Source organism: Cetorhinus maximus, chromosome 19 (genome assembly GCF_964194155.1).
Source record: "Cetorhinus maximus chromosome 19, sCetMax3.hap1.1, whole genome shotgun sequence".
NCBI lineage: Eukaryota > Metazoa > Chordata > Chondrichthyes > Lamniformes > Cetorhinidae > Cetorhinus > Cetorhinus maximus.
The window spans coordinates 37,477,244-37,498,054 of record NC_135897.1 but is presented as its reverse complement, the minus strand read 5'-3'; the positions used below and the strand labels follow the sequence as shown (position 1 = coordinate 37,498,054).

General features: G+C 43.1%; 1 protein-coding gene across 7 annotated transcripts in view; it reads left to right on the top strand.

Annotated features, from left to right (window-relative positions):
* dock10 (dedicator of cytokinesis 10) overlaps positions 1–20,811 on the top strand; it is a 370,245-nt gene that overhangs the window by 109,633 nt on the left and 239,801 nt on the right. The gene's annotated exons all lie outside the window — the stretch shown is intronic.

Sequence of the window (20,811 nt, the reverse complement as noted above, 5' to 3'; positions counted from 1 at the left end):
TGAGGATTATCAAATCAGCCATGATCTCATTGAATGGCGGAGCAGACTCGATGGGCTGAATGGCCTACTTCTGCTCCTACATCTTATGGTCTTATGATTCCTGGGATGCAGCAGGGCTATCTCCTGAGGAAAGGTTGGACAGGTTGAGCCTGTATCCACTGGAGTTTAGAAGAATGAGAAGTGATTTTATTGAAACCTATAAGACGCTGAAGGGGCTTGACAGAGTGGATGCTGGAAGGATGTTTCCCTTTTTGGAAGAGACTAGAACTAGGGGACACAGCTTAAAAATAAGGGGCCTCCCATTTAATAAGGAAATGAGGAGAATATTTTTCTCTGAGGGTCTTGAGTCTGTGGAACTCTCTTTCCCAGAGAGAAGTGGAGGCAGGGTCACTGAATATTTTTAAAGTAGAAAGGTGGATAGATTCTTAACTAACAAGGTAGTCAAAGGATATTGAGGGTGGGCAGGAAAGTTGAGACCACAATTAGATCAGCCATGATCGTGTTGAATGGCAGAGCAGGCATGAGGGGCCAAATGGTCTACTCATGCTCCTAACTCTTGGGGCAAAAGGGATCAAAGGATATGGGGAGAAAGCGGGAGCAGGCTATTGAGTTGGATGATCAACCATGATCATAATGAATGGCGGAGCAGGCTCAAAGGGCTGAATGGCCTACTCCTGCTCCTATTTTCTATGTAATTCATATATTGACACTTTGCAGGACAAAGCAGTCTGTTTGCTCAGTGCTCCTGTAAATGAAATAATTATAAACCCTCTCACCTCACAAACTTCAACTACACTCTATAATAGCTACAGAATGCAGCATTAGAACTCACCAAGCTTACTTCAACAGTACCTTCTTAAGCCATCATCTCTATTATTGAGAAGTTCAGGAGCACGAAGATCATTCGAGCACTGTCATGCTCCAGTATATTATGAACTTTCAGACAATAACATTTTGAACACAAACAATTTATTAAAATGGCCACAGCAAATCATGTGACCCCTGGCATTTTGGGTCCCAGACAGCCCTAAGACTCAAGCAAATGCCTAATTAAGTATGGACATTCACAGCCAGCCAGGAAATTCACAAAACTCTTTATTTCAGGATGGACCATCAACAACAGAATTAAGCATTCCAGCTGACTCATCTTCTTGTCTTATCATGGACAAAAGAAACATTGAAACCCAATGTGTGTTAGACAAATACGTATGGGATCCCATTGGCTCAGAAAATCTAGATGTGGAGTCAGTCTGGCCAGAGCTAAGAAGCAACAAGGGGGAGGGCGGGAAACATTAATGGGAGTTGTCTATAGGCCTCCAAACAGTATTGTTAAGGTAGGGGGTGGCATTAAACAGGAAATTAGAGATGCATGTAACAAGGCTGCTACAGTAATCATGGGCGACTTTAATCTACATATAGACTGGGCAAACCAAATTAGCAATAATACTGTGATGGATGAATTCCTGGAGTGTGGATGAGATGGTTTTTTAGACCAGTATGTCGAGGAACCGACTAGGGAACAGGCTATCCTAGATTTGGTATTGTGCAATGAGAAGTGTTTATTCAATTATCTTGTTGTGCAGGGTCCTTTAGCGAACAGTAACCATAACATGATAGAATTCTTCATTAGGATGGAAAATGAAGTAGTCTAATCTGAAACAAGGGTCCTAAATCAAAGGAAACTTCGAAGGTGTGAGGCGTAAGTGGGCTATGATAGATTGGGGAACTTCATTAAAAGGCATGACGGTGGATAGACAATGGCTAACATTTAAGGAATGAATGTGTGCATTGCAACAGTTACACATTCTTTTCTGATGCAAAAACACAACAGGAGAATCAGCCCAACCATGGCTAACAAAAGAAATTAAGGATAGCATTAGATCCAAAGGGGAGTCATATAAAGTTGCTAGAAAAAGTAGCAAACCTGAGGATAGGAGCATTTTAGAATTCAGTAATGGAAGACCAAGAGATTGATTAAGAGGGGAAAAATAATGTAGGATAGTAAACTTGCAAGGAACGTAAAAGCAAACTGTAAAAGCTTCTATAAATATGTAAAAAGAAAAAAGATTAGTGAAGACAAATGTAGGCCTCTTACCATCTGAAATGGGAGAATTTATAATCGAGAACAAGGAAATGACAGAGCAATTAAACAACTACTTTAGTTCTTCACAGAGGAAGACACAAATAACTAGGGAAATACTAGGGAACCAAGGGTCTAGTGAGAAGGAGGAATTGAAGGAAATTAGTATTACTGAAACAACAGTGCTGGAGAACTTAATATGACTGAAAGCTAATAAATCCCCAGGGCCTACTAATCCACATCCCAGGATGCTCACAGAGGTGGCCAGGGAAATAATGGATGCGTTGGTTGTCATCTTCCAAAATTCTGTAGACTCTGGAACAGTCCTGGCAGGTTGGAGGGTGGCAAGTGTAACCTCACTATTTAAAAAAGGAGGGAGGGAGAAAACAGCGAATTACAGACCAGTTAGCCTAACATCAGTGGTAGGGAAAATGCTAGGATCTATTATAAAGGATGTGATAACAGGACACTTAGAAAATATCCACGGGATTAGACAAAGTCAACATGGTTTTATGAAAGGGAAATCATATTTGACAAACCTACTGGAGTTTTTTGAGATTGTAACTAGCAGAATAGATAAGGAAGAACCAGTGGGTGTGGCGTACTTGGATTTTCAGAAAGCTTTTGATAAAGTCCCACATAAGAGGGTAATATATTGGCATGGATTGAGAATTGGTTAGCAGACAGGGAACAGAGAGTAGGAATAAATGGGCCTTTTTCAGAGTGGCAGGCAGAGACTAGTTGGGTACCACAGGAGTCAGTGCTGGGGCTCCAGCTATTCATAATATATATCAATGATTTAGATTAGGGAACTAAATGTAATATTTCCAAGTTTGCTGATGACACAACATTTGGTGGGAATGTGAGCAATGAAGGGGGTGTTAAGAGGCTTCACGATGATATAGACAGGTTGAGTGAGTGGGCAAATACATGGCAGATGCAGTATAATGTGGATAAATATGAAGTTATCCACTTTGGTAGGAAAAACAGAATGGCAGGGTGCTATTTAAATGGTGATAGGTTGAGAAATGTTGACATACAAAGAGACCTGGATGTTCTGATACACCAGTCACTGAAAGCAAGCATGCAGGTGCAGCAAGCAGTTAAGAAGGTCTTCATTGTGAGGGGACTTGAGTACAGGAGCAAGTATGCCTTACTGCAGCTGTACAGGGCCTTGGTGAGACCACACCTGGAGTGTTGTGTACAGTTTTGGTCTCCTTACCTAAGAAAGGATATACTTGCCAAAGAGGGAGTGCAGCGAAGGTACACCAGACTGATTCCTGGGACAGCAGGATTATCGCATGATGAGTGATTGGGCTGACTAGGCCTGTAATACAGGAGTTTAGGAAAATGAGAGGAGATCTCATTGAAACATATAAAATTCTGACAGGGCCGGACAGACTGGATGCAGGGATGATATTTCATCTGGCTGGGGTGTCTAGAACAATGGGTCACAGTTTCAGCATACGGGGTAGGCCATTTAGGACTGAGATGAGGAGAAACTTCTTCATTCAGAGAGTGGTGAACCTATGGAATTCTCTACCACAGAAGGCTGTAGAGGCCATGTCACTGTATATATTTAAGAAGGAAATAGATAGATTTCTCGACTCTAAAGGCGTCAAGGGGTATTAGGAGAGCATGGGAGTATGGCATTAAGATAGACGATCAGCCATGATCATATTGAATGGTGGTGCAGGCTTGAAGGACCGAATGACCTACTCCAGCTCCTATTTTCTATGTTTCTATGACCCTGAATTGTATTATAATGATTTCTCATCCAAACTGGAGGGGATGAATTTCAAAGTGCAAAACACCAACACAAGGATTTGTAATCAACACACCACCTTGCTTTGAGCAAAGGATTTTTGAACTTGTACAGGTCACGTGTTGAGGACAGTCATCTTTTCTCTCTGCTTCTAAAACAAAAAAAGCTGCTTACAGAGAGAGAGGTCCATCTGAGTCCATCAGGCATACTGTCGAACCAGCTGCAAGTAATAAACACAGCCACTGTAATAAACAACAATAACTTGATATGTGGAAAGGGACTGTCCCCAACCCGTTCCAAGTTCAAGTTCACCTGAAAACCAACCTCCTGGAAATTCAACTACAAGAGGCTTCAGATAATCCTCTGTTAACAAGACTTTCACTTCAAGTAAAGTCATCAATTCATCTAAGAAACTACAGGCCTGCCATGAAAGAGGGACAGAGACAATTATACTTCGTAATCATATTGTTTTTCCTTCATCTGTATCTAATCTTCGGGCAGGATTTTCTGGCCCTGCCAGCCACAGGCAGCGTTGCAGGTGGGATGGGAAAATTTGGAGACCGGCCTTTTTAGCTGCTCTCCAAAATTCCCCGTACCACCCACGATGATGCCTGTTGCTGGCAGGACCGGAAAAATCCCAGCCTTTGTATGCGTAATAGAGTTTGTGAGGTGATTGGGTGACATATCGTGCTTTTTAAAAACCCTGTGGCAAGTGTGGGATAAGAAATGACCTTTTTTATTTTAATACTCACAAAAAGCCTGCTGCTGGAATAGTTTAAATTGGGACAATCACTCTGAGGGTAAAAAAATACACATACTTCACATACAAAATATATTGATCATGGACAGTCAGAAACACACTAATTTTGTCCATGACAGCACCATCGCCTGCAAGTCCCCCTCCAAGCTTCATACCATTCTGACAGAAATTGTCATACCTTCATCACTGTTGGGTCAAAGTCCTGGATTTCCCTACTTAACATCATCATGGAAACAGCATCTCCACAAAAACTGCTGTGGTTCAAGGAAAAGGTTTAACATTACCTTTTTCAGTGAAACCATTATATGCAATTGATGTCAGCTATGGTCTAAGAGCAAATAAAAAATAATTTACATTGGTTGGGTGACTGGGATAAAAGACTTCAGATTCATGTCAATATGAATAAGTATGCAATTGTTACTGAAGGCGCAAATGGCCATAAGCACATGGGTTAAATGGAACAGCAATATACTGATTTACAAAAAGAGTCTTGCATTTATAACAAATATGTTTATGAAACTATCAGCACAGTACTAAACTATGGTAATTAAAGGTAAATGAGGTAATGGAATGTATTAATAGATGGGTTTCGGGAACACCAGTTTGCCCTTGAGAATTTATGTTGAAATCCAGCACATATTGATGGAATGAAAGTCTGACAGCTGCAAAAGCCATGTCTCAAATTTTGGGCAGTCTTATGGTAGTTCCCAATTCCTGAAGCATAAAAGCTGCCTAATCATGATTGAATTAAACTAAATGATCAACATCTTGAGATGATTGCTATTGGAGTTGGAAAATATACAGTAGTTGCTGCTGTAATGGGCTGTCATTTCAGGAAAATTGTCGAGGCAGCTTTTGTTCACCTGTAATTGGAGCATAATTATACTTGAGCTGCAACTATTTGATGCTGACATCGGGTGGCTGGAATGGAAAGTGAAATGAAAATGAAAATTCCCCACATACATCACAGAAGAAGGGTGCAAAAGGATGGAGTACAAAACAAAGCAGTTTGTATTATAAAAACAAAAGACTGGGATGCTTGAGATCTGAAATAAAAACAGAAAGTGCTGGGAAAACTCAACAGTTCCAAAGAAGAGTCATATTAGATTCAGAATGTTAACTCTCTTTCTCTCTCTACAAATACTGCCAGACCTACCGAGTTTTTCCAGCACTTTCTGTTTTTATTTCGGATGCATTATTTGTCAGTTCCTACCTGGGAGACTGTGCATTTCTGACCACTTAATAAAATGTAAGAGGAGACGAGTTTATTTTGAGTAAGAAAGATAATTTGAGCATTTCTGACCCCTTAATGAAATGTAAGAGAAGATGGGTTTATTTTGTTTAGGAAAGATAATTCGAGGTGATCCAAGTTAACTTTTTAATATTCTGATGGGAATTGACAAAATTTATGCAAATACATTGGTCACTACCATTAAGGGTTCACGCACCAGCAGAGTCATTCCATGGGACTTTCCTAACCAACCTTATTTTCATTAATGACTCAATTATAGTTTTGAGACTAGCTTTCAGTTTTCTTTGTTTTCTGTTTAACTCATGTTTCATGCTAAATATAATTTATTTTGCATTTTTACCATTTAACTACCATTGCTTTTTCTGGCTTTGGGAGAGCCAAGTTCCTGCCATTTTGTTTTGAGCATGTGGCGAGTGCTATTGATTGTTGATGTCTTCATTTGTTAGGTCTATATATGATTGTGTGAGACTAAGAGAGCAGGCCAATCTGATAAACAATGAGGGGTTTCCAGCATGTTACCACTTTAACTTGGGTTTGTGCTACAACCAAGTAATAGTGGAAAAATATTTTTTAAAAAGGTAAAATTGAATACTTCTGATCGCAAACAGTAGATCATGAATAAATGTTGTCCCCGGAGGAGAATTGATCTAAAAATGCCTCCCATGAAGACAGCTTCAAAGTTTTTATGCTGATAAACACAAAGGTTTAAAGATTAGGGCATTAGATGTAAGTTTGGAATTAAGTGGAGCTTTGTCATCCAAGGGAAATAGAGTTGTGTATGTTACTTGGGAGATGATATAGATGACTTCCAGAGGCAATTAGATAAGTTTGTGGAGAAGTGAGGAGATAGATATATGCTTTAGAGCTATTAAAAAGGTAGGCTTTGTGTGTCCATTCATGTTGCTCCTGGCTCACAGGAATAAAACATTAAGATAATTCTCAATTTTTCTTGGGTGCCTCTTTCAGGACCATTTGTTAAACTGCTGAAGACATGGAACAATTGGGCAGAATAGGTGCGGCACAAGTTCAGCTCATTTAAGGGCTACAACTGGCAGCAGGTTCCCAAATGTCTTGTGCAGGGTGCTTAATGCATGTTTCAGGCAGGCACCCTGGATTCTGAAAGTAGCTGGCTTCTAATTTGGAAGCTGATGCACATCCACCGAGGTGGGGTGTGGGAGAACATGGCCTAAAATGTGTCCCCACAGCACTGATTATTCACCCATTTATTCAATCCAGTGTCTATCTGAAAAATGGCTGCGCCAACTAAGTGTCAGCTGAGGTGACATACTCATATACTGGAGGGATGCCGATACTGATAATGTTCAGATATCAACCAAAAGAACTATATCATTCAGCCAAACTTTATACACTTGACCTAAGGGTTATAGATGGTGGAAAGGCATTGAGGGGTCAGGAGTTGAGCCACTAATTGCAAAGTACCCAATTTCTGCCCTGCTCTCATAGCCACAGTGATGATATGGCTTGTCCATTAAATTTCTGATCAGTGGAGACTCTCCAGGATGTTATTGATGGGAGACATGGCAATTGTGCTGCTGCTGATGGTCAGGGAAATGTGTTTGAGCCTTTACTTGTTGAGGTGGTGATCCTTGCCTGCTACTTATGGAACATGTATTTTACCTGCCATTTTCCAGCCGAAGCCTTAGTGTTACCTAGGACCTACCATAGTGTGCCAGAGGCTGCTTCATTGTCAGTGAAAATCCACCTGGAGCTAAACACTGGAGCTAAATATCAGCAAACAGCTCTAACTCTGATCATTGTTGGAGGGAATGTCATTGATTAAATTGCTTTCATTTTTACCTTTCTATTTTCCCATTCGCTTGTTATCAATATTCGTCTTTCAGTTGTTATTTACTTCTCCCTTCTCTCTATATACTTCGATTGCTATTAATTTTCTCCCCAACTCTGTCCTAGTCCACATTCCTCTCTCTGCACTATTTGTGCTGGAACAGAGATTGCAGTGCCTGAGTAGTGTTGACGTGGACTCCTGTTCTCCAGAGAACTCTGCCCTCATGTTGACTGTAGTGTGGAGAATAGGGATTGACAGTCTAGTATATCAGTAGCTTGACCTAGGATAGAAGCAAACATTTTGTGGGGGAAGGAGAGAGAAGGGTCTCGTTCATGTTAACTTTTTCAATAAATGCTGCCACACTGATTGGGTTCCTAAAAGCTGTATGTCACTGTGAAGAGCTGATGATTGGCATGTACTTTTATAGTTTATTAATCCTTCGTGACAGAATCATAAGGTAATTTACAACACACGAGGAGACCATTCAGTCCACTGAGTCTATGCCTGCTCTTTATAGAGAATCCAATCAATCCCCTCTCTTGCTCTATTCCCACAGCCCTGCAAGTTTATTTCCTTCAAGTGCATCCAATTTCCTTTTGAAATCATTCACCGTCTCTGTGTTCCTCCTAGGCAGCAAGTTCCAGGCTATTACCACTTGTTACACAAAAAAAAAGTTCTTCCTCACATTCTCCCTCCATCTCTCATCCAAAACCTTAAATGTATGTCTCTAGTCCTTGAATCATCAGCTTATGAGAATAGTTTATCCTTGTCTACGTTATCCAAACCTATCATTTGTCTGTCCATTCTGCTAGCCTGTCTATGTCCTGTTGAAGTCAATTAGTATCATCCTCACTGTATTCCACTTACCCATGTTTGGTATCATCAGCGAATTTTGAAAACTTACTCTGAATTCCAATTTCTGAGTCAGTTATATATATTAATGAAGAAGCAGTACAAGCGCTGAGTCCTGGAGAACATCACAGCTTATCGTCCTCCAGTTTGAAAAACAACCATTTACCATGACTCAAAGATAAAAATAAAAAGCTAAAAGCTACTGCGGATGCTGGAAATCCAAAACAAAAACAGAATTACCTGGAAAAACTCAGCAGGTCCGGCAGCATCGGCGGAGAAGAAATCAGTCAACGCCTCGAGTCTTCATGACCCCTCGGCAGAACTGAAGCATAGTTAGGAGAAAGATGAAATATAAGCTGACCAGCTTATATTTCATCTTTCTCCTAACTATGCTTCAGTTCTGCCGAGGGGTCATGAAGACTCGAGGCGTTGACTGATTTCTTCTCCGCCGATGCTGCCGGACCTGCTGAGTTTTTCCAGGTAATTCTGTTTTTGTTTTTATTTACCATGACTCGCTGTTTTAGGACCGTGAATCAAAATGTTGTTAACCGGCCTTTTCTGTGGTAATTTGTCAAACGCTTTCTTAAAATCCATACAGAAGACATGCATTAAAACACCTTCATCAACCTTCCTTGTTACTTCGTCAAAAAAATTAGTCGAGTTTGTCAAGCATGATCTGCCTTTTATAAATATATGCTGGCTCTCCTTAATTAACTCAAGCCTCTCTAAATTCCTGTTGATTTTTCCCCCTGATTATTGTTAATAAAACCTTGCCTATCAGTAAGGTTAAACTAACTGGCCTGTCATTACTAGGACTGTCCTTAGACCCTTTTTGAAAAAGATTGTCACATTTGCCTCTCTCCAATCCTCTGATGCTCCCCCCGTATCCAGGGAAGATTTGAAGAATGTGGCAAGCTCTTCCACCATCTCCACTCCCACTTCCTTTAGCACCCTGGGATGCAAGCTATCTACACCAAACATCTTATCCACTCCAAGCATAGACAGTCTTTCCAGTACCTTCTGCCTCTCAATTTTCACCCCATCCATTACTTCTACCATCTTTGCTTCTACTGATATTTTGTCAGCTTCTTCTGCCTTAGTAAACACCGCTACAAAGTACCCATTAAGGATCCTAGCCATACCCGGTGCCTCTAAGCATATATCACCCTCTATTTCCCTAATAGGACCCACTCCACCTCTTACTCCCCAGTTACTATTTACATACTGGTGAAGATTTTTGGATTCTATTTTCTGTTGACTGCAATTCTATCCTCATATTCTCTTTGCCAATCTTATTTTTCTCTTCACTTTCCCTCTCAACCTATTGTATTTGACCTTGAAGAATTCACTGACATGCATCTTACACTCTTTTATTTTGTTTAATCATATTCTCTATCTCCCTCGTCATCCAAGGAGCCCTGCCTTAGACAAAAACAGAAAATGCTGGAAAAACTCAGCAGGTCCAACAGCATCTGTGGCGAGAAAGACAGAGTTAACGTTTCGAGCCCGTAGGGGCAACCTAAGCCCTGCCTTAGGTTGCACCTACATTTTGCCCTTGTTGTAAAGTACCTAGCCTGTACCTGAAGCCTACACACCTCAAAAAAACAACCATTGTTCCATTACAAATTTTCATGTCAGTCTTTTGTTTCAACCCTGGCAAGATCCCTTCCCATCGCATTTAAGCTAGCCTTCAGCCAATTTTGACGCTCTACTTTAGATTGTTCCTTACTTTTCTGTATTACTAGTCTAAACCATATGACATGATGATCACTCCTCCCCAAGTACTCCTGCACAGACAGTTGACCCACTTGGCCAACCTCATTCCCCAGCACCATGTCCAGCAATGCCTCCTTTCAAGTTGGACTGAGAATATACTGATCAAGGATGTTCTCTCTAACAAGGATGTTCTCTGCTGCCCTTGACCTTCAAGGTGGTAAAGGTAGTGGGTTTGGAAGATGCTGTTGACGGAACCTTGGTGAGTTGCTGCACTGCATCTTGCAGATGGCACACACTGCTGCCACTGTGCATTGGTGGTGGAGGGAATGAATGTTTAAGGTGATGGGTGGGGTGCCAATCAAGTGGCCTGTTTATCCTGGATGGTGTCGAGATTCTTGAGTGTTGTTGGAACTGCACTTATCCAGTCAAGTGGAGGGTATTCCATCACACTCCTGATTTGTGCCTTGTAGATGGTGGACAGGCTTTGGGGAGTCAGGAGGTGAGTTACTCACTGCAGTTCAGCCTCAGCTGGAGTATTGTGTCCAATTTTGGACAACGCACTTTAGGAAAGGTGTGAAGGCATTGGAGAGAGTGCAGAAAAGATTCACAAGAATGCTTCCCAGGATGGGGAATTTCAGTTATGATGATAGATTGGGACAATTTTCCTTGAAGAAGAGGAAGCTGAGAGGAGATGTGATAGAGGCATTCAAGGTCCTGAGGCGTCTGGACAGAAACTCTTCCCAGTTGTGAAAGCATCAAGAATAAGAGGACATAGATTGAAAGTAATTGGAAAAAAGATGCAAAGACAACATGAATAAAAACGTTTCACATAGCAAGTGCTTTGGGTCTGGAATGCACTGCCTGAGAGTGTGGTGGAAGCAGGTTCAATTGAGGCATTCAAAAGGGAATTAGATTGTTATCGGAAAGGGAAGAATGTGCAGGGTTATAGGGAGAAGGCAGGGGAATGGCAGTAGGTTAATAGCGGATTCGGAGAGCCGGTGCAGACACGATGGGCCAAATGGCCTCCTTCTATACATAACAATTCTATGATTCTGTAATATGGTACTATTCCCTTCTCTTGTACTGTCCAACACAGTCATTTTCTGCATCTTATTCCTGTTTTCTACTTCTATATACTGGTGCCCATCCCATCCAATTCATTTTGAACCCTTCCCAATCACACTCTTGAGCCTCCCCATGAAGGACCAGAAGCAGACTTCCTCTCAAATGATTATACTATTTAAATACTTACTTCAGTGATTTACAGCATCATCTAAAACATTAATTTCCAAGTTGTTAAAAAATAAAGGGCTACAGAAATTGACCCCAAACTCGAAGAATGGTGGTTCAAATGCTTCTGGCTGCTTCCCACGCAGTGTGTCCTGACAGAACGCTTGTGTGGCTGTGCCATTCATTTGCCAGAAGCAAGCAGAGTGAATGGATCGTGAAGACAAATAATCTCCAACGCTGTTTTGGTGCACAGACTGCCACTTTGGGCAGCGCAAGTCCAGTTAATGTCCCTCCTTAATCTCTCCCAGTTGGGCATGTGTTCAACTGTACAAGGGATTGTGGCCCCCACACTCTACCACTAGCGTTACTCAGAAGGCTAACCATCCAACTTCCAGGTGAACTGCTTTTTACTTGCAATAATCTACATCAGCAAAGGTATGTACTGCATTCTGTGTTATTGGAGGAATACAAGAATACAAGAAATAGGAGCAGGAGTAGACCATATGGCCTATCAAGCTTGATCTGTCATTCAGTGCGATCATGGCTGATCTTGGGCTTCAACTCCATTTTCTTGCCTGCTCCCATATCCTGTAATTCCCTAAGAGTCCAAAAATCTGCCTATCCCAGCCTTAAATGTCTTTAATGATGGACCATCCACAACCTTCTGGGGTAGAGAATTCAAAAGATCCACATCCCTTCGAGTGAAGTAATTTCTCCTCATCTTAGTACTAAATGATCGGCCCCTTATCCTGGCCCCTGGGATGAGGGGGTTGTCCTGTGATGAGAGGCAGAGTAAATTGGATCTATATGTTCTGGAGTATAACATGTGCCCCCATGTTTTAGACTCCCCGGTCAGCAGAAACAATCTCTCAGTGTCTACCCTATCACGCCCCTTCAGTATTGTGTAGGTTTCAATGAGATTGCTTCTCATTCTTCTAAACTCCAGAGAATATAAGCCCAATTGACTTATCTTGCATCATGGGACAACCCCCTCATCTCGGGGACCAATCAAGTGAACATTTGCTGTACCACCTCTAATGCAAGTATATCCTTTCTTAAATGTGGAGACCAAAACTGTGCACAGTATTCCAGATGCAAATGTTGGTAATGGTGAACTTTCATGGGAAAGGTGCTGGATCCTGACAAGGAGGTCAGAGAAGTTGGTTCACCTGTCAGGAGAAAGTATGTTTCCATAATGGGGATGAATATTGGACTCCCTCTTGGGTAGCAACATGATTTGGAAAGGGAACTCGGGCAGCAGAGAGGGGAAGATGCACAGAATTACACAAGAACACAAGAGATAGGAGCAGGAGTAGATCATATGGCATGTTCGGCCTCCTCTGCCATTCAATACGGTCACTGCTGATCCTGGGCTTCAACTCCACTTTCCCACCGGCTCCCCATATTCCTTGATTCCCTGAGAGACCAAAAATCTGTCTATCTCAGCCTTAGATATAGTCAACGATGGCGATTCCACAACCTTCTGGGGTAGAGAATTCCAGAAATTCACAACCCTTTGATGAAGAAATTTCTCTTCATCTCAGCCCTAAATGATCGATCCCTTGTCCTGAAACCGTGACCCTGTGTTATAGATTTCCCGGCCAGCAGAAGTAAGCTCTCAGTGTCTACCCTGTCAAGCCCCTTCAGAATCGTGTGTGGTTCAATGAGATCAATTCTCATTCCTCTAAACTCCAGACAGTATAGATCCAGTTTAATCAGCCTCTCATCACAGGAAAACCCCCTCATCCCAAGGGCCAATCTAGTGAACCTTCACTGTACTGTCTCCTATGCAAGTATATTCTTCCATTAATATGGAGACCAAAACTTCACACAGTATTCCAGGTGTGGTCTCACCAAAACGCTGTACAATTTTGCAAGACTTTGTTATTCCTGTACTCCAATTGCCTTGTAATAAAGGCCAACATGTCATTTGCCTTCATAATAGCTTGCTGTACTTGAATGTTATCTTTCTGAGTTCCTTGTATGAGTGTACCCAAGGCTCTCTGACCATCAATCTTTACAAGTTTCACACCTTTAAAAAAAAATCTGCTTTTCTATCCTTACGACCAAAGTGAATAACCTCACACTTCCCCACATTGTATGCCATCTGCTATCTTGTTCCCTACTTGCTTAACCTCTTTATGGGCAGGATTTTCCTGTATGCGAGCGGGGGGGTGGGGCCCGCTCGCTGACGCATAAAATGACACGCGGTGACGTCGGGCGGAACTCCCGACGTCACCGCGCCCCATTTAAATTTTCAGGTAGGCGGGGGCTCAGCTGTGCGCCCGCCGACCTGTCAATGGCCAATTGAGGCCATTGGCAGTCATTAAAGTAATTAATGGACCTGCCCGTCCAACCTTAAGGTTGGTGGGCAGGTCAGGAGCCCTGGCGGGCTTCAGAAAAAGCATGAAACCTCATCCACGGGCGGGATGAGGTTTCATGTAGGTTTTGAAAAATTTAATTAAAGTTTTTTAAGAAGTTATGGACATATCCCAACCCATGTGACAGTGTTACATGAGGGGACATGTCTGGGAAATTTTGTTTTTCTATTTTTAATGTTTCTGACAGTAGAGGCGATCTCCCTGAGGCAGCACTTAGCCTCAGGGAGATGAGTGTGCTCTTTCTTGTGCATGCGTGAAAGAGTGCACTCTCAGATTCCCCCTGCCCGCACAGGGATTGCATAGCACTTCCGTGCGGACGTCACACTGGGCGGGCCTTAATTGGCCGGCCCACGTAAAATGGTGGTGTGCCCCTGATCAGGGACGCTGATCGGAAGCATGCCTGTGCATGCCTGCACTTCAACTTCGTCCCCGACAGGGGGAAAATCCTGCCCTAATAAATTTGTCAAACATGATTTCCCTTTCATAAAACCATGTTGACTGCGATTTTTCTCCTCCAGTAGTTTCTAGATTACCTCAAATTTTTCATCTAACCAGTCTTGATACTTATGAGGGGTAGGGCCAAAGGCCTCTAGAGCAGTGGAGAACTCTATATCGCTGATGTTTGTCCATTCATCTGCATAGTAGTGAGTGTCCACTTTTGCTATATGCAGATGACTGTCGCGTTTCTCTGGGAGAGATTCTTTCATGACTGCCTATTTGACCCTTGAGATATTGGCCCATATTTTCCGATCTCTATATTGGTGGAAGACCCTCTCAAGTCCCAACCCACTGATTCCATGGGAATTGACTGGAAAGTCCCTCTGCTGACTGGGACCTTCCGACTTAGAGTCAGTGACTTTGGACAGTTCTGGCTTATTTTTAGGAAATGTTAGTCAAAAAAATCCTAGTATAACTCTTGGGTAATTATGCAACTGACCTCCGCTGACTCCCCAGTCCTGACAACTCCCCCTGCCACTCCCCAACTCCCACCCCCCAACCCAATCTGACTAGCCCCCACCAACTGACTCCCTCCCTGACCTGACCTGACCCAACCTCACCGCCCTACACAGCTGCCATCCTACCCAGCTTCCACCCTACCCCCTTGCCCACTTAACTCACCCAAGCTATCCCCTTATCCACTTTCCCACCGTACCCATACCCCACCCACCTTTCCCATTTACACACCTACAAGTTCACCCATACAGTCTAACGCACTGAGGATCTTTGGGGCATGTAAACTCTTAACAGGATATGGCAGCGAGTGCTGTAAAAAAGTGCATGCCTTCTGCACAGAATTTCTTCATTGCTCCCTCTGAAGTTTCCGTGCTAAGCGAGTTCTGCAGGATCCTCCTTCAGAAGGTTGGCCAGAAAAATCGGAGGAAGATAATTGGGTAGTTTTTTGACTAATCAGGGTTAGAAACAGGGGTTCAGACCTTGATCGGAAAATTTGGACCATTGAGATGCTTTTGGATCTCTGTGCCCTGGGGGCATCCGGGAAGATAGGTCTTGATGTTTAGCTTTGAAATGATAAGACAGTAGTCAGTCCAGCAGTCAGCGCCATACATGGCTTTTGTTATGTGTACATCCTGCCTGTCCCTCGGCCTGGTGATGACATAGTTAATGAGACGCCAATGCATAGAACAGGTGTGCCTCCAAGATGTCTTGTTGCGATTAGGAAGGCAGAAAATTGTGTTAGTGATTAAAGTCTCATGCTCAGCACACATCTTCAGCAAGGGGAGACTATTTCTGTTACAACTGCTAACCCTGTTTTTCCCAGTGACCTCTTCCCTCTTCTGCTGATCTGCACCAACTTGTGCCTTGAAGTCACCAAGGATGATTAGCTTGTCTGACTTTGGCACAGTAGCAATCGAGGAGTGGAGGTCATCATAGAATTTATCCTTGACTTCATCACGTTTGGTCATGCCTGTTGCTGCCCTGGGAGAGCTTAAGCATCACCAGACAATCATTAATGCCCTTGGGCAGGCAAGTCAACTTACGGGCAAGATGTTCATGATGGCATAACCTACAGCAACTTGGCGCCATTCTTCTTTTCCATGCCCACTCCAAAAGAATGTGTAACCTGCACCAATTTCATTGAACTGACCCTCTTCAGGTAGATGATTCTTACTGTGGGTGGCAAACTGAGTGTTGTACCTAGGCAGCTCTCTACCAACAAGAGGAGTTCTTCTCCCAAGCCCTGTGGTGTCCTCCATGAGGGTGTGTCATGTTCCATGTGCCAATGGTGACCGGTGTCACCTTTACTTTCTTGCCCGCTGGCCAGGGAGGTGAAGCAGGCAATGTTTATGTCACCTTTTCTAACCCCTTCTTCATCCTAGGGAGGTGAGCAGTGTAGCCCTGAAAATGGCTGCTCAATCGCTTACTGGGCTGCTGAGTTCCACTCTTGCTTCCTTCCAGTGAAAAACGACCCTATGGCCTGAGCTGCCTGCCTGAGGTTCATGGCTACAGCTCTCAATGAATCCACACCTGTTGCTATGTCAATCCCCATTGCCACAGGATTTATGACAGATAGTTCGTGGAGACAGATGATAGAATGATGAACATTACTTGTGTGTGAATTGGATTATTGCGAGGGAGGGTTGCGCATTGTCAGCCTCACTCTCTCATCCTGACCTATCTTGGTCCATTAGCAAGATGAGTCTAGACAGCTGGAGATAGGTCAGGATGCAGTGGGTTACCAGGATATCTTGGGTGAATGTTGAGCTCTACGTATTTGACAACACCTCAGATTGGTCTCGTCCACCCAGTCCTCTGGAATCAGACTTCGCATACCAGGGTAGACAAATCCCTAAATTGCCAAGGGTAGGAGGCCAAACAGCTACCCTCACCTGGTTTGCTCCACCTGTCAAAATGACTTATTGGGGTATGGCTGCTGTCGCATGCTAACAGCTAGCTGGAGCCAAAGGTGAGAGCTGGACGAAGGTGAGGACCAGTACAGAATGAACCACTTCAAGGAGTGCAGAGAGCCTGCCTTTCAGAGGTGCTACCCCTCCCTTACACCTCTTATATGGAGCTTGCCAAAAACTGGCCTTATCTAAGGAGTTCAAGGAAGTATTTCAAAGAGGTGATCTCATCTACACTGGTACGTCATGCATTTCAATAAACATAAAATTACTTAAATTGAAATCCATCGATACATAAATACAAGAACAATGAAAGTACCTGATTTTTAATTTTCACAGAAAAATGTGCTGTTGCAGAATTCAATCTCAAGAACAATGATTTAAGATTCCAAAATACTGATCGAATTTGACATATTTGGTCACTGTAAATTAGTGTCCCCGTAACCCATATCTACTATTTGTCAGACCAGCCTTAATGTTATAGAACAATTATCCTGTGATACATTGATCCTTGCCCCAGAATATCCATGCATTTTAAAAAAAAAATTATGTTCTTTCATAGAATGGTTATTCATCACTTTGATCTGATGAAATGGAAAAAGAATCATACTCCATTTAAAACTATGGATTTTACTTTACAAACATTGCTTTTTGCTTAGATAAAAATTACTTGGCTGGTAACTTCACCTATTAATATATTAAGTACTATTAGTGAGCACTTAAAAGTGCATAACATTTTTGCATTTAGCTTTTTGTGAAATGGAGACACAGGAAATATCAGATTAGTAATGTACATGATAATGGATGAAGTTTGATGTTTCCTGTCATACTGGCATGATATTGAGCAATGTATAATATGTGATTTTGTGCCATGCTTCTCTGTGATGACTTAACATTCATATATGTACTTTTACTTTTTTTTCATTCACGGGCTTTGCTGGCTGGGCCAGCATTTATTGCCCATCCCTAGTTGCCCTTGAGAAGGTGGTGGTGAGCTGCCTTCTTGAACTGCTGCAGTCCATGTGGTGTAGGTACATCTACAGTGCTGTTAGGAAGGGAGTTCCAGGATTTTGGCCCAGCGACAGTGAAGGAACGGCAATATATTTCCAAATCAGGATGGCGAGTGACTTGGATGGGAACTTCCCATCTATCTGCAGCCCTTGTCCTTCTAGGTGGTCGTGGTCATGAGTTTGGAAGGTGCTGTCTAAGGAGCATTGGTGAATTCCTGCAGTCCAACTTGTAGATGGTACACACTGCTGCTACTGTGCGTCGGTGGAGCGAGTGAATGTTTGTGGATGTGGTGCCAATCAAGTGGGCTGCTTTGTCCTGGATGGCGTCCAGCTTCTTCAATGCTGCAGGAGCTGCACTCATCCAGGCAAGTGGGGAGTATTCCTCACACTCCTGACTTGTGCCTTGTAGATGGTGGACAGGCTTTGGGGAGTCAGGAGGTGAGTTACTCGTTGCACGATTCCTAGCCTCTGACCTGCTCTTGTAGCCACAGTATTTATATGGCTAGTCCAGTTCAGTTTCTGGTCAATGGTAACCCCCAGGATGTTGATAATGGGGGATTCAGTGATGGTAATGCCATTGAACATCAAGGGGCGATGGTTGGATTCTGTCTTGTTGGAGATGGTCATTGCCTGACACTTGTGTGGCGTGAATGTTACTTGCCACATGTCAGCCTGGATATTGTCCAGGTCTTGCTGCATTTGGACATGGACTGCTTCAATATCTGAGGAGTCACGAATGGTGCTGAACATCGTGCAATCATCAGCGAACATCCCCACTTCTGACTTTATGATGGAAGGAAGTTCATTGATGAAGCAGCTAAAGATAGTTGGGCCTAGGACACTACCCTGAGGAACTCCTGCAGTGATGTCCTGGAGCTGAGATGACTGATCTCCAACAACACAACCATCTTCCTTTGTGCTAGATATGACTCCAACCAGCGGAGAGTTTTCCCCCTGATTTCCATTGACTCCAGTTTTGCTAGGGCAACTGTACTTGTGTACAGTTATTTGGAAAGGTTAAAAGATGTGCCTTGTCCAGAATGATATCAAGCTTAATAATCACGTGAATTGAAGAGGCCCAAGAAATTGCTAAACTTGAATGCATTGCAATTTAATTTAACTTGGAGTATTTTTAGGCGTTTCAGTAAGTTGTGCGCCTATTCTGAATGTTTCACATACTAAAGTAAATGCTGTGATTTCTAGCTGGATTTCTGGAGCATTGATCAGTCCAATAACATTGGACGGAATCTTAGCAAGACCGACCTGCATACAGTGAGAAAAGGAATGGGTAGCAGGTCGGGAATCCATTTGTAATTCTTTAATTTAGCCACAGTATTGACACCCCACTTCTGGGTTTCCTGACCAATCAGAAAGGGTGGGTGTAATGACGCTCTGAATCTGTCAAAGAAAGGATTTCTAGCTAAAGGAAGCCCACCATGGATCAGAATGACTGAACTTTACATTGATTCCTGAGACTTCAGCAACTAGAAGAATGGAAAGGAGACCTGGGAAAGCTGCAGGTCTCTCACTCTTACCTGAAGGTCCTGCTGTAGGGTCTGAGGGGCTAAAATGAGGCAATGTTTGTCAAGGATGGGAGGAAGATGCCAGCCAGTCCAACCAAGCAGATGTGGATGTAAGTGACCGAGCAAGTCAGCAGGAGTGTAGTCCCTTGAAGCTGGAGACAGTGCATCAAGAGGTTCAAAAGCCTCAGGAAGATAGGAAAGGTAATATCACACTTTCTGGTACCAAGCTCCACACCCTCACTTTCCTAGCATTCTCCTGCACAACACATTCCTCTCTTTCCTGGCACCTTCTCACATCCCTGTCTGAGCAGCCAATATTCACACTCTTTATCCTGACTCTCACCCAGACCTCACAGTCACACCCCACAAATGTTGTTCTTTCCTCCTCTCCATACAACCCATTTCTCAATTCATGACTGTCTGCTTTCCCTCCTTGCAGGAAAATATTGCAGAATTCCAGGGAGAGGCAGAGGATCAGGGGTGGGTGGGGGAACTGCCAGTGATAGCTACGTAGCCACTGGCAATGCATGTCTGCCTGGTCCAGTAGGAAGGAGGTCTTGTTCCAGGAGGATGCAGACGTCAGCAATGATCTGTCATGAAAGCCTGAGCCTTTTGAGGCACTGGTGCTCAAAAATGTCAAGAGAGCTGATCCTGTGCCTACACACCCTGTGTTGAGGACCTTCCAGCTGGATCTCAGTGCCCTTCGCCTCTGTTCTATGGACCAACATGTGGATGAGGAGAAGGCAACTGGTGCTGCTGCTGGTGTTGCTCATGCTGCTGCTGCAGCTGATGGGGTTAGTGTTGATGTTGCTGCTCTTGTTCCTCACCAGAGGTGCAAGATACAGCAGCATAAGTTGGCCCCATGGCACAGTGAAGACTGACAATAGGGAAGTGCAGGTCGATGTTTGAAGTACAAGACAGATGAACTGACAGCCACAGAGTTCAAAATACCTGTCAAACAGTAAACGCAGACTCTCAGATGATGTGCAATGAACAGTAGCTTCTGACCTAGATATGGCTGCACTTCTTCACTTTTAGTTTTTGAAGGCTTTCCAGCCTGTCAGTTTCACTGAAGGAGGGAATGCTGTGAGCTCACCTGGATGACCTGGCAAGTTGCAGACCACTTGGGAAACCCATGCACTGGCTGCTAAAGCCAGATGCAGGGTTAAATTGTAAGTTAATTGTCTGTTTAAATATTTTAATGACATTCCTGACAGCTGCACACAGGGGTTCCCCATGCACCTGCAATCCCACCTCGGTCAAACCTGGAAGCAGGCAAGATCATATGAGGTTCCAGATCTGATATCAGTTTTCAGGGATTTATTCCCACACCCGCACTCATGTCTGCCCCCTCTTGGCAGTTAAAATTCGGCCCATTGCCTTTGCACACTCATATTCTACTTTCAGTTTTGTGTTTTTTTTCTTATTCTAAACATTTAAGAAAAAATATATGTGGAATAGATTGTTGCCAAAATTACTTCCAACCCTACGCCGATTTAAGTTTTTGAAAATAGAATCATTTTATTCAAAATAGGGTTGGAAGTTTTGTGAATAATTATTGATCAGATCTGGAG